General features: G+C 39.4%; 1 pseudogene; it reads right to left on the minus strand.

Moving 5' to 3' along the window:
* Positions 1-753: 753 nt before the first annotated feature.
* LOC103127108 (eIF5-mimic protein 2-like) lies at positions 754-6,839 on the minus strand (annotated as a pseudogene).
* Between the last annotated feature and the right edge of the window lie 3,621 nt (positions 6,840-10,460).

Raw genomic sequence — 10,460 nt, forward strand, 5'->3', positions numbered from 1 at the left:
GATAAAAGGAAAGAGAGATACCTGTAACACTGCCTCACCACTTGTGAAGCTTTCCTCCACAGCTGGGATCTGGGGGCTTGAACTCGGGTCATCAAGAATGGAAATGTGCACTCCACCTGGCCCCTAACAACAAATATTTAAAGAAGAAATTACACCAGGTCTTTATAATCTCCCCCAAAAAAATAGATGCAGAAGAAATACAACCTAACTCATTTAATGAAGTCAATATTACCTTAATGCAGAGACCAGATAAAGGAATTACAAGAAAAACTATAGACGACTAATTCACATATTATTTCTGCAAACTATTCAACAAAATATTAACAAATTGAATGCAATCACGTGTAACAATAATTACAGACCATAACCAAACTGTGTTTTTTCCAAGTATGTAGAAAAAACTTTCTGTTGAAAATCCAGGAAATAAAATAAACTGTTCACTGTAGAAAACATTCAACTACATAATTACTGTAGAAAATACAGAACTATAACTAAAAGGAATAATACAGCATTAAATTCAGACTTAAAGTTCCAGTAGTTATGTAAAACATGGTTTTAGAAACTTAGCCTAACGCTCCCAGTAACCATAGAAAGAGTCAAAACAAAATTTGCCATGTACTATACCCAATATAGAAAGGTGCAAGAACCAGAACATATTATGCATTATATTTTACCTACAATTCCCATTTGTTTTACTGAAGGTATAGTTTCTAAATTCAGTCACCTTCTTCAGCTTCAATCTTATATTCTCCTTCAACATTTTTGTGTAACTCTACAACTTTTTATTTGTTCAAGGAGACACTTCTCCTGCAGCCCTGGCATTTTTTTTTCAAGATGTGCATCTTTCTACCACTTCAGAATGGGCTCTTCACTCAGGACTTCTACTTATATAAAAGCACTACTATTTTCTGGAATGCTTTCATGAAATGAATGTTGTCATAACAGTACTCCTGGATCCCCAGTAATAGAGTTAGCTCAGATTGACCTAGTAAAGACGGTAAATAAAGGGCTCTAATACTTCAAGTGCTTGATGACTTGTTCTGTTATACAATCTCCTCTTTTTCCTTTCCTACAGTGCTCATTACACTAGAACAGACAGACCATTTTGATAACAGTGTGTTCTGGGACATTGTTATTGTTGTTTTCATCTCCTTGACATATAAAATTGTAATCTTAAATGGATCATTGCAGAACATCTGCTCTTAAAATTCTTGCTGGAGTAGATTTTGAGCTCCTATGATTTGCTGACTCTGAAAATATTCTGAAACCCCCTTCAAGCCTATCTCAGTAAAAATATTTTGTGCACAATTATTTACTGAGTTGAAAAGATTTCATTAGTCTGTTATCCATGCCAATTTTCCAAAAACAAATAGTGTATTGATGTGTTTTCACTTATCTAAATTCAAAGAACTTTCTGACAAAAGCTGTTAAAACCTCACCTTTAACTGAGTACTCTTTATACAGGCTATAAAGAATAGATGCATTAAATGTTCCAATTAGCCAGAATAATAACAGTCAACATAGCCAGCTTGTTCTTCTCTCACTCTGAAAAAATCCCATTAAGAACAGCGGCAGCTTTTTTTCACTTCATCTTCAAACCCTTTCTCCAGGTACTTGTAGTACTTCTTTAGCTTTAATTTTAATCTTTTTTTGTAATTTTTTAATCTTTATCTGTTGGATAGAGACAGTCAGAAATTGAAATGGAAGGGGGTGATAGAGAGGGAGAGAGACAGAGACACGCCTGCAGCACTGCTTCACCACTTGTGAAGCTTCCCCCTGCAACTGGGGACCAGGGGCTCGAACCTGGGTCTTTGCACACTGTAACATGTGCGTTCAACCAGGTGTGCCAACACCTGGCCTCTTCATTAGCTTTTAAAAGCCTGAACAAGGGCTAACCAAATCGTTCATTTGGATAGTGTGCTGCTTTGCCATGTGCATGACCCAGGTTGAAGCTCAACACCCCTTCTCATTCTCTCTCTCTCTCTCTCTCTCTCTCTCTCTCTATTTCTCTCTCTCTCTCTCTATTTCCCTCTCTCTCTCTCTCTCTCTCTCTCCCTCACTTGCTTGCTCTCTCTCTCCCAAAAACAAATGTAATGAAAAATATCTGAGAATATGTTTGTATGGTCTCTAGATCTTCCTATGTTTCAACCTTCTGTATATGTCATATCATTTGCCAATGTAAGACCAGAAGTCAGGATTCTACTAGACACTACAATCTCAAAAAGTGTTTCTTCATATTGAAAATAATCAAGTTATGTTCTAGAAACATAAAAAACCCCTCTACTATTACCTCCAATTTAGTACTGGTTACTTGAATACTAGAGCATTAATACTAGAGCATTAAAACTGAGTGGGGTTGAACCTCCTATTGTGTATCATTTTTAATAGCACGTGGGCCTCATTGTATACATAATTTCATTGCTTCTATGTCAACTTTTTCCAATAATATTTAAAGTTTTTTATTATTATCTTCATTTATTTATTGGATAGAGACAGCCAGAAATCAAGAAGAAGGAAGAGCTAAAGAGGGAGAAAGAGAGACATCTGCAGCCCTGCTTCACCACTTGTGAAGCTTTCCCTGCAGGTTGGCACTGGGATCCCATTATTTTTATCTTAGATACACATACACTCAGAGAAAAAAAAAAAAGACAGAGAGAGACTATTACAAGTAAATAGGTTCCCCGGTCTGATGGACTGTCTGATTTCTTAAATCTCTTTAGAAAGTCACAGTGGGCTTCCCAGCACCAGGTTTATTATGGTAGTTGTCAAAAAAATAAATAAGATTTCGTGAGTCAGGTAAGATAAACTTTATTTATAGAGAGGAAACAGGAGATGTATGCAAGACACCACAGACAGCGATCCTAGTTTCCTGGGAACATGTCCTCTTTTAAAAAAAAAAATTTTATTTATAAAAAGGACACACTGACAAAAATCATAGGATAAAAGGGTACAACTCCACATAATTTCCACCACGAGAACTCTGTATCCCATCCCCTCCTCTGATAGCTTTCCTATTCTTTATCCTTCTGAGAGTATGGACCCAGGGTCATTATGAGGTGTAGAAGGTGGAAGGTCTGGTTTCTGTAATTGCTTCCCTGCTGAACATGGGCATTTGTTGTTCTCATCCCTCCTCTCAATTTCTCTGTCCTATCAAATAAAATATAAAGAAGAAAAATAAAGAAACAAATGTAAGATGACCAGAGAAAAGTCAGAAACTCCCAGTACAGAGACAGCTGTGGTAGTGTCTCCTATCTAGTTTGGTTTGTTTTTGTGAGTATTTGCTTTATACTTTGTATGAGAGTGAAGAGTGACACTATTTGGGCTAAAGGCATTGAACACGCATACAAGTGTGTGTGTGTGTGTGTGTGTGTGTGTTATTTAGGATAGATGCAGAGAGAAATTGAGGTGTGTAGGGGAGATAGAGAGAGAAAGAGACACCTGTGCCACTGATTCACTGTTCATGAAGCATCCCCTCTGTGGATGGGAACTGGAGGCTTGAACCCAGGTCTTTGTGTACTGTAATAAGTGCACTCAACTGCTTGCAACAACACCCAGACCCTAAAGGTACTTTTAAAATAGCAGCTGGAACAACGGTGCTCTGACATCCTTCTTTTTTCATGAAAAGAGAATAAAAAAGACCCATGTGAAAGATGTCCTCCCTGTATCAAGATGAAAGAAATTCTTATCACCAGAGATGTAGGTTGAGGCTGAGATTTATGTACAAATGGATCTTGTTTAAATAAATTTTATCTTCCTTAGGTCTCACCATATTTTAGTTACTTTACCTGTTGTTACCTCTTCCTTCAATCTAATATGAGTAGTTTTGACACTGAGTCTTCATTTTTACTTGAAGTCATATAGTATATATAACATATATGAAAGTAATTTGCATATTTTCTCTTTGTATTTTATTTGTGTTTTGAAAAGATGTCCCATTGCTGAACCTAAGTTGAAGAAAATGAAGATCTTTCCTGTCCTACAATAGTTATAAATAAAAGCATTTATGCCAAGTAAGTATATAAATATTTAAATAGAACATGGTAAAAAATAACTTTAGACAATACTAGAGGTCTTTAGGATTTTTTTTCATCTTAGAATAGCATTACTTAAATTTGAAGCAGGAGCTTTTGGAAAGATGGCCAAATAAGGGGAATATGTTTACTTCCTCCAGTAAGCTCAGAAAGCTGAAACAAAGAATGGAAAGATTTGAACAGAAATTATCCTGACACTTACTTGAACAGAATTTCCACAGCAAGGGACAAAGAGATAGCAGAAAGCCAGAGAGGATAAAGAGAGAGGCATTCTTCTTCCTCTTATCCTCCTCCTCCTTCTTCTCCTTCCTCCTTCTCCTCCACTTGTTCTTCTTTTCTTCTTCTTCTTCTTTTTCTTCTTCTTCTTCTTCTCCTTGTCCTTCTCCTTCTCCTTCTCCTTCTCCTTCTCCTTCTCCTTCTCCTTCTTCTTCTTCTTCTTCTTCTTCTCCTCCTCCTCCTCCTCCTCCTCCTCCTCCTCTTCCTCCTCCTCTTCCTCCTCCTCCTCCTCCTCCTCCTTCTTCTTTAACAGTTTAATACAAGAAAGCACCATTTTCATTTTTTTTCAATAAAAAAGCAAATTAATTGGTAATCCAATAAGCACTGTCTCACCAAATCAGTGTTTCTCATCTGAATGTGATTTTTGTCCCCTTTTTAGTGAGATAAGCCAGAAACAGAATGACAAATATCTGATGCCCTCTCTCTTAAGTATAACTCAGGAAATAAATAAAGGGAAAACACAGGGTTCAACCTAGACTAGTTGTGGTTTACTGGAGCAGATCCAAGGACTATGAAAGGTGGAGCTGGGAGAGGATTAAGAGAACATGGGAAAGACAGTTCATTAACATGGAAACCTTGATAGATGGCAAGAAAGGATTTCTAAGATGCAAAAATTTCCTGGGGAGGATGCACTGCTGGTGGGAATGTAAATTGGTCCTACCTCTGTCAAGAAGAGTCTGGAGAACTCTCAGAAGGCTAGAAATGGACCTACTCTATGATCCTGCAATTCCTTTCCTGGGGATATATCCTAAGGAACCCAACACACGCATCCAAAAAGATCTGTGTATATATATATATGTTCTTAGCAGCATAATTTGTTATAGCCAAAACCTGGAAGCCACCCAGGTGTCCAACAACAGATGAGTGGCTGAGCAAGTTGTGGTATATATACACAATGTAATACTGCTAAACTATTAAAAATGGTGACTTCACCATTTTCAGCCGATCTTGGATGGACCTTAAAAAATTCATGTTAAGTGAAATAAGTCAGAAACAGAAGGATGAATATGGGATGGATGATCTCACTCTCAGGCAGAAGTTAAAAAACAAGATCAGAAGAGAAAACACAAGTAGAACCTGAACTGGAAGTGGCAAATTGTACCAAAGTAAAAGACTCTGGGGTGGGTGGGGGGAAGAATACAGATCCAAAAGGAAGACAGAAGAAGTGGGGGTTGTACTGTTATATGGAAAACTGAGAAATTTTATGCATGTACAAACTATTGTATTTACTGCAGGATGTAAAACATTAATTTCACAATAAAGAAATTTTTTAAAATGTACTGGGGTGGGGAGGGACATAGGAGGAATATGCACTAAACTCCAGCAGCCCTATACAATCCTATACTTATAGTACTGGGAAGGGGCAGGAGACAAAAGGATATAATTCCATAGTAGGTGTCATTTTCATGGGAGCAGCTGATGGATTCCATAATGGATCACAGCTTCCATAGGGTGGGGCTCACTTTCCTGCTTGTTTCTTTCAAGTCATACCAACTGATACTGCATCTGCTGATCCCAACCTAATTAATACAACCAGTACCACCTTGGGAGGCTTCACTTTGGACTGTGTCTAGAGATGTCAGGTGTGGAATGTAAACCCTTCAGTTTCATTACTCGGATGAGACCTTTTCTAGCTCATATGACTCCTTAACTCCATTTTGAGTGGTGCACTTCTTAACAAAACCTCAAAACCTAGAGATAGACCAGGGTCCATGAGACAAGGAATGTGTACACATGTATCCGTAAGTTAGGGGAAAATATATACCTTAAAGCAAAAGTGCACAATAATTTTCAGTGTCAATAAATGAAGCAAGCAAATAGAAAGACGTAAAAGGACACCTTTAAGTACCTAATGAAACAGTTTCTACTTAGACCTAGATACCTTCTTGACCTACCTCCAATTATACATCCCTCAATCACTCCTAAGCTGATCTTGTCAGACCAAGTAAGGACTGAAAAGCCTGAATAAGGTCAAGAGACTGGCATACTTTAATGATGACTCTTTAGTCACTACCAGGTCACCCCATCACCTGGCACCCTAGTCAGGAAGCCCTGGGGTTCCCACACAGACATGATGGGCCTAGACCTATAACAGATCCCTCTTGCCACTATCACAGGTCATCTCCATCAGGAACAACATAATGAACATAATGGACCCCTTTGTGGGCCCCTGCTTACAAGACCTGGCCCTCAATGTGGATCAATAATGGTAGCGAATGTTCCATTCTCCAAAGGGAGGTTGGACAACATACTCTACCTACTACATGAGGAAGATGGGTCCCAAAATTAGTGCAGCCTGGAATATTCCTATCCATGACCACAGAATGAGAGTTCAGGCCTACAGGGATGCAGAGATTACATAGGCTCCTGTGCTGAATATGGGCCCCAGATCAAATCGATGGGGTTTACAGTTAATAATATATATATACTTTTCCCATATTTGGGAATTACTCTCTTCCCTGATCCAGCTTTCTAGTCCTTTTTCTAACTATGACACCATTTCTCCAGACAATACCTTAGGGCCACCTGCATCTTAGCGCTCAGACTCAGGCAAAAACTAGTAAAGCCATGGGCCCCTTAGAATATACCTAAAATAGACCTACTAGCTTTTCCCAAAATGGAGACCCCAAATCTTCATCTGCAATATTCTTGCCTTTAGGTTCATTATTCGTCAACAATTTGTTCTGCTTTATATCTTAACTCTTTTTCAGCCACCAGGTTCCAGATGATACCATGATGCCAACCCAGCTTCCTTGGGCAGAGAACCCCACCATGTGTCTTGGACCCCAGCCTCTACAGACCCCTGCCCGACTAGGGAAAGAGAGAGACAGACTGGAAGTATGGATCGACCTGCCAATGCCCATGTTCAGTGGAGAAGCAATTACAGAAGCCAGACTTTCCACCTTCTGTACCCCACAATGATTATGGGTCTATACTCCCAGAAAGATAAAGAATAGGGGAGCTATCAGGGGAAGGAATTAGATATGTATCTCTGGGGGTGGGCACTGTGTGGAAATGTACCCCTCTTATCCAATAGTCTTGTCAATATTTCCATTTTATAAATATTTTTTTTAATCTTGGGGCCAAATTCTAGATTAATGCTCTGTCTACCCTCAACTAAAAGCAAGACATACATCTGCTGTTGGACAGTAAGGGAGGATATAAGGTGAAACTCAGACTGGGTGTGATGTATTACAACAAAGCAAAAGACTCTAGAGAGAAAAGGACAGGATGAAAGGACATTTGGGGTCCTGGTGTGTCTTCTAGACACGAATCAAGGGGGAGATGAGAGGCTATGCCCATGTGTTAAAGACTATACTGTAAACCATTAGTACCCTAATAAAATGGTTAAAACACACAACAAATATACAGAGCGTATATTCCCAAACCTATTGGATCTGAGGACTCATTTTCCCTTCAAAAGTAACCCAGAACTGGTATCTCAGATCCCTACTCTACTGAAGTTCATTACGCAAGTGCCCTGAGAGAAGACTCAATTTTCTACCCAGGTCTGCTAAAATTCACTGCCAGACATGGTGACTATGGACTCTTGTTCAGCATCTGAGCTCACTGGACATTAATGATATGGCTCCTGCTAGGCACAACCCTGGTCTTCACAGGCCTACATGAACACAGGTGTTGCCAGACACAGCTGTAATTCCTGTGACCAACCAGTTCTACTCACATATACACACCCATTTCAGGTTCTTACATAGCACCATAATGTGCAGAAATAGGATTCCGTCTGCACCAATTGCACCAATGGATCAAGCCAAAACCCTGGAAAATATCCCAAATGCAGCAGAACTATGTAAGTCACCTGGTGGGAACTTTGAAGCAACAGTCCAAATGTCTGGATCTGAAACTAACCAAAATGAGGAGACTGATGGAAGAAAAAAAAAAATCAGCAAGGTCATAGAAAATGTGAGAAAGATAAAAAAAAGAGAGAGAGAATGAAAGAGTACAATGACTGACTTAAAATGTACAATAGAAGGGACTACCGGAGGTGGGGCTACGAGCAGCAGCAGATCTGTTTCTCTCCTCTCCTCTCCCAGATCAACTAGCAATACCAAAGGAGACCACCTGGGACTGAAACAAGACAGGACTAGAACGACTACAGGAACCCACAAAATCACTGGTGAGTGCAAACACACGTGGCTGGTGACAGAGAGGAGACTAGGGAAAGACTAAGTGGCTGGTAACAGTCGGGCGGTCTATCAGTTGAGACACCACCTCCAGTCTGCTCCACCAAAAAGGGGACAGCTGAAGGGAGGAGAGGACTCCCCTGAGACTCACCAAGTGCAACCCTGAGTCTCCATTGCTACTGCCCTCAGATCTGGAGCAGCGGCAGGAAGGGACACCGGGGGACAGAGATCTAACCAGGAAATTCAGAAGACTTATAGCCTGGCGGCATAGCTGTGGGGCTGGGCTGTGAAAGTCTTTTGCATAACCACTGGAATATCTCTGCCACACCCTGCCTTATCTCTTGGTCAGGAGTCAGTGATTAAGTTAAGAAGCCTACTTATAGTTAGAAGCCCTCAGGCTCCCATAGCCTACAGAAAAGAAAAAAAATAATAAAACAGAGGCTTTTAAAAAACTGCGATCCAACTCAGGGATTAAAATACTATTGAAACAACTGTTAACTTCCACCACTGTGAACCCTTTAATTACCTTACATAGACACAAGTCAATCCAGGAAATAGTGATCAGTAATTTGAAAAGTACTAAGAGAGGGAACTCATAACATAGTATATAAAATGGGTAAACCAACAAGAAGAAATATTGGAGAAACGAACCAGGACAACAGTCCAGCTAAAAGCCCTCCAAAGGGTGAAGCACAAAATAACGAGGTCAACATCCAATCATTAGCTAAGTAAATAATCACAGGAGTGAGTAAAGAGTTCGAAAGAATTGTAACCAGAAATACAGGAACAACAAATGAGACTCTGGAAGAAAACACTAATTATCTCAAGGTTATTAGAGAGCTGAAAGCTGAAATAGCTGAGCTAAGAACACAACTAGCTGAACAAGCTAAAACAGTACCAGAACAGGGAAACAAAATAGATGAACTCCAGAAAACAGTAGAGGACAGAGAGAATAGAATCAATGAGGCTGAAGATAGAATTAGCAAGATCGAGGACGAATTAGAGACAACTAAAAAAGAAGTAAGAGATCTCAAAAAGAGATTAAGAGATACTGAAAACAACAGAGACCTATGGGATGACTTCAAAAGAAACAATATACACATTATTGGCTTACCAGAGGAAGAAAGAGAGGGAGAGGAAGAAAGCATTCTTCAGGCCATAATAACTGAAAACTTCTCTAGAGTAGACAACATCAAAGACATAAAGATTCAAGAGGCCCAAAGGGTCCCATACAGATTTAACCCAGACTTAAAGACACCAAGACACATCATATTTAGAATGGAAAGGAATAAGGATAAAGAAAGGATCCTGAAGGCTGCAAGAGAAAAAGAAAGAGTTACCGACAGAGGAAAACCCATAAGATTAGTAGCAGACTTCTCCACACAAACACTACAGGCCAGAAGAGAATGGCAAGTCGAGTGCTCAATGAGAAAGGCTTTCAACAAAAACTACTGTGTCCTGCTAGACTGTCATTCAGACTAGATGGAGACATAATAAATTTCTCAGACAAGCAACAGTTGAAAGAATCAACTATCACAAAGCCTGCTCTGAAAGAAGTTCTGTAAGGTCTCCTATAAACAACCAGACCACCATAAATAGGACATATATGAAAACGCCCTAAAACTCTACAAGAATGGCATTAAAATATCTTTAATCTTTGATATCAATAAATGCCAATGGCCAGAATTCACCTATTAAAATGCAGAGTAGGAAGATGGTTCAGAAAATACAACACAACAATATGCTGTCTACAGGAAACCCACCTCACTCAACAAGACAAACACAGACTTAAAGTGAAAGGATGGAAAGAGGATCAGTCAATCAAGAGGACTTAACAATTATTAACATCTATGCACCCAATGAGAAGGCATCTAAATACATCAAACATCTACCAAAAGAGCTACAGCAATATATAAACAGCAACACAGTCATATTAGGGGACTTCACATCTCACTCTCTCAATTTGACAGATCATTCAGGCAGAAAATCAATAAAGACATAAGGGAGC

Source organism: Erinaceus europaeus, chromosome X, assembly GCF_950295315.1.
Source record: "Erinaceus europaeus chromosome X, mEriEur2.1, whole genome shotgun sequence".
Lineage (NCBI taxonomy): Eukaryota > Metazoa > Chordata > Mammalia > Eulipotyphla > Erinaceidae > Erinaceus > Erinaceus europaeus.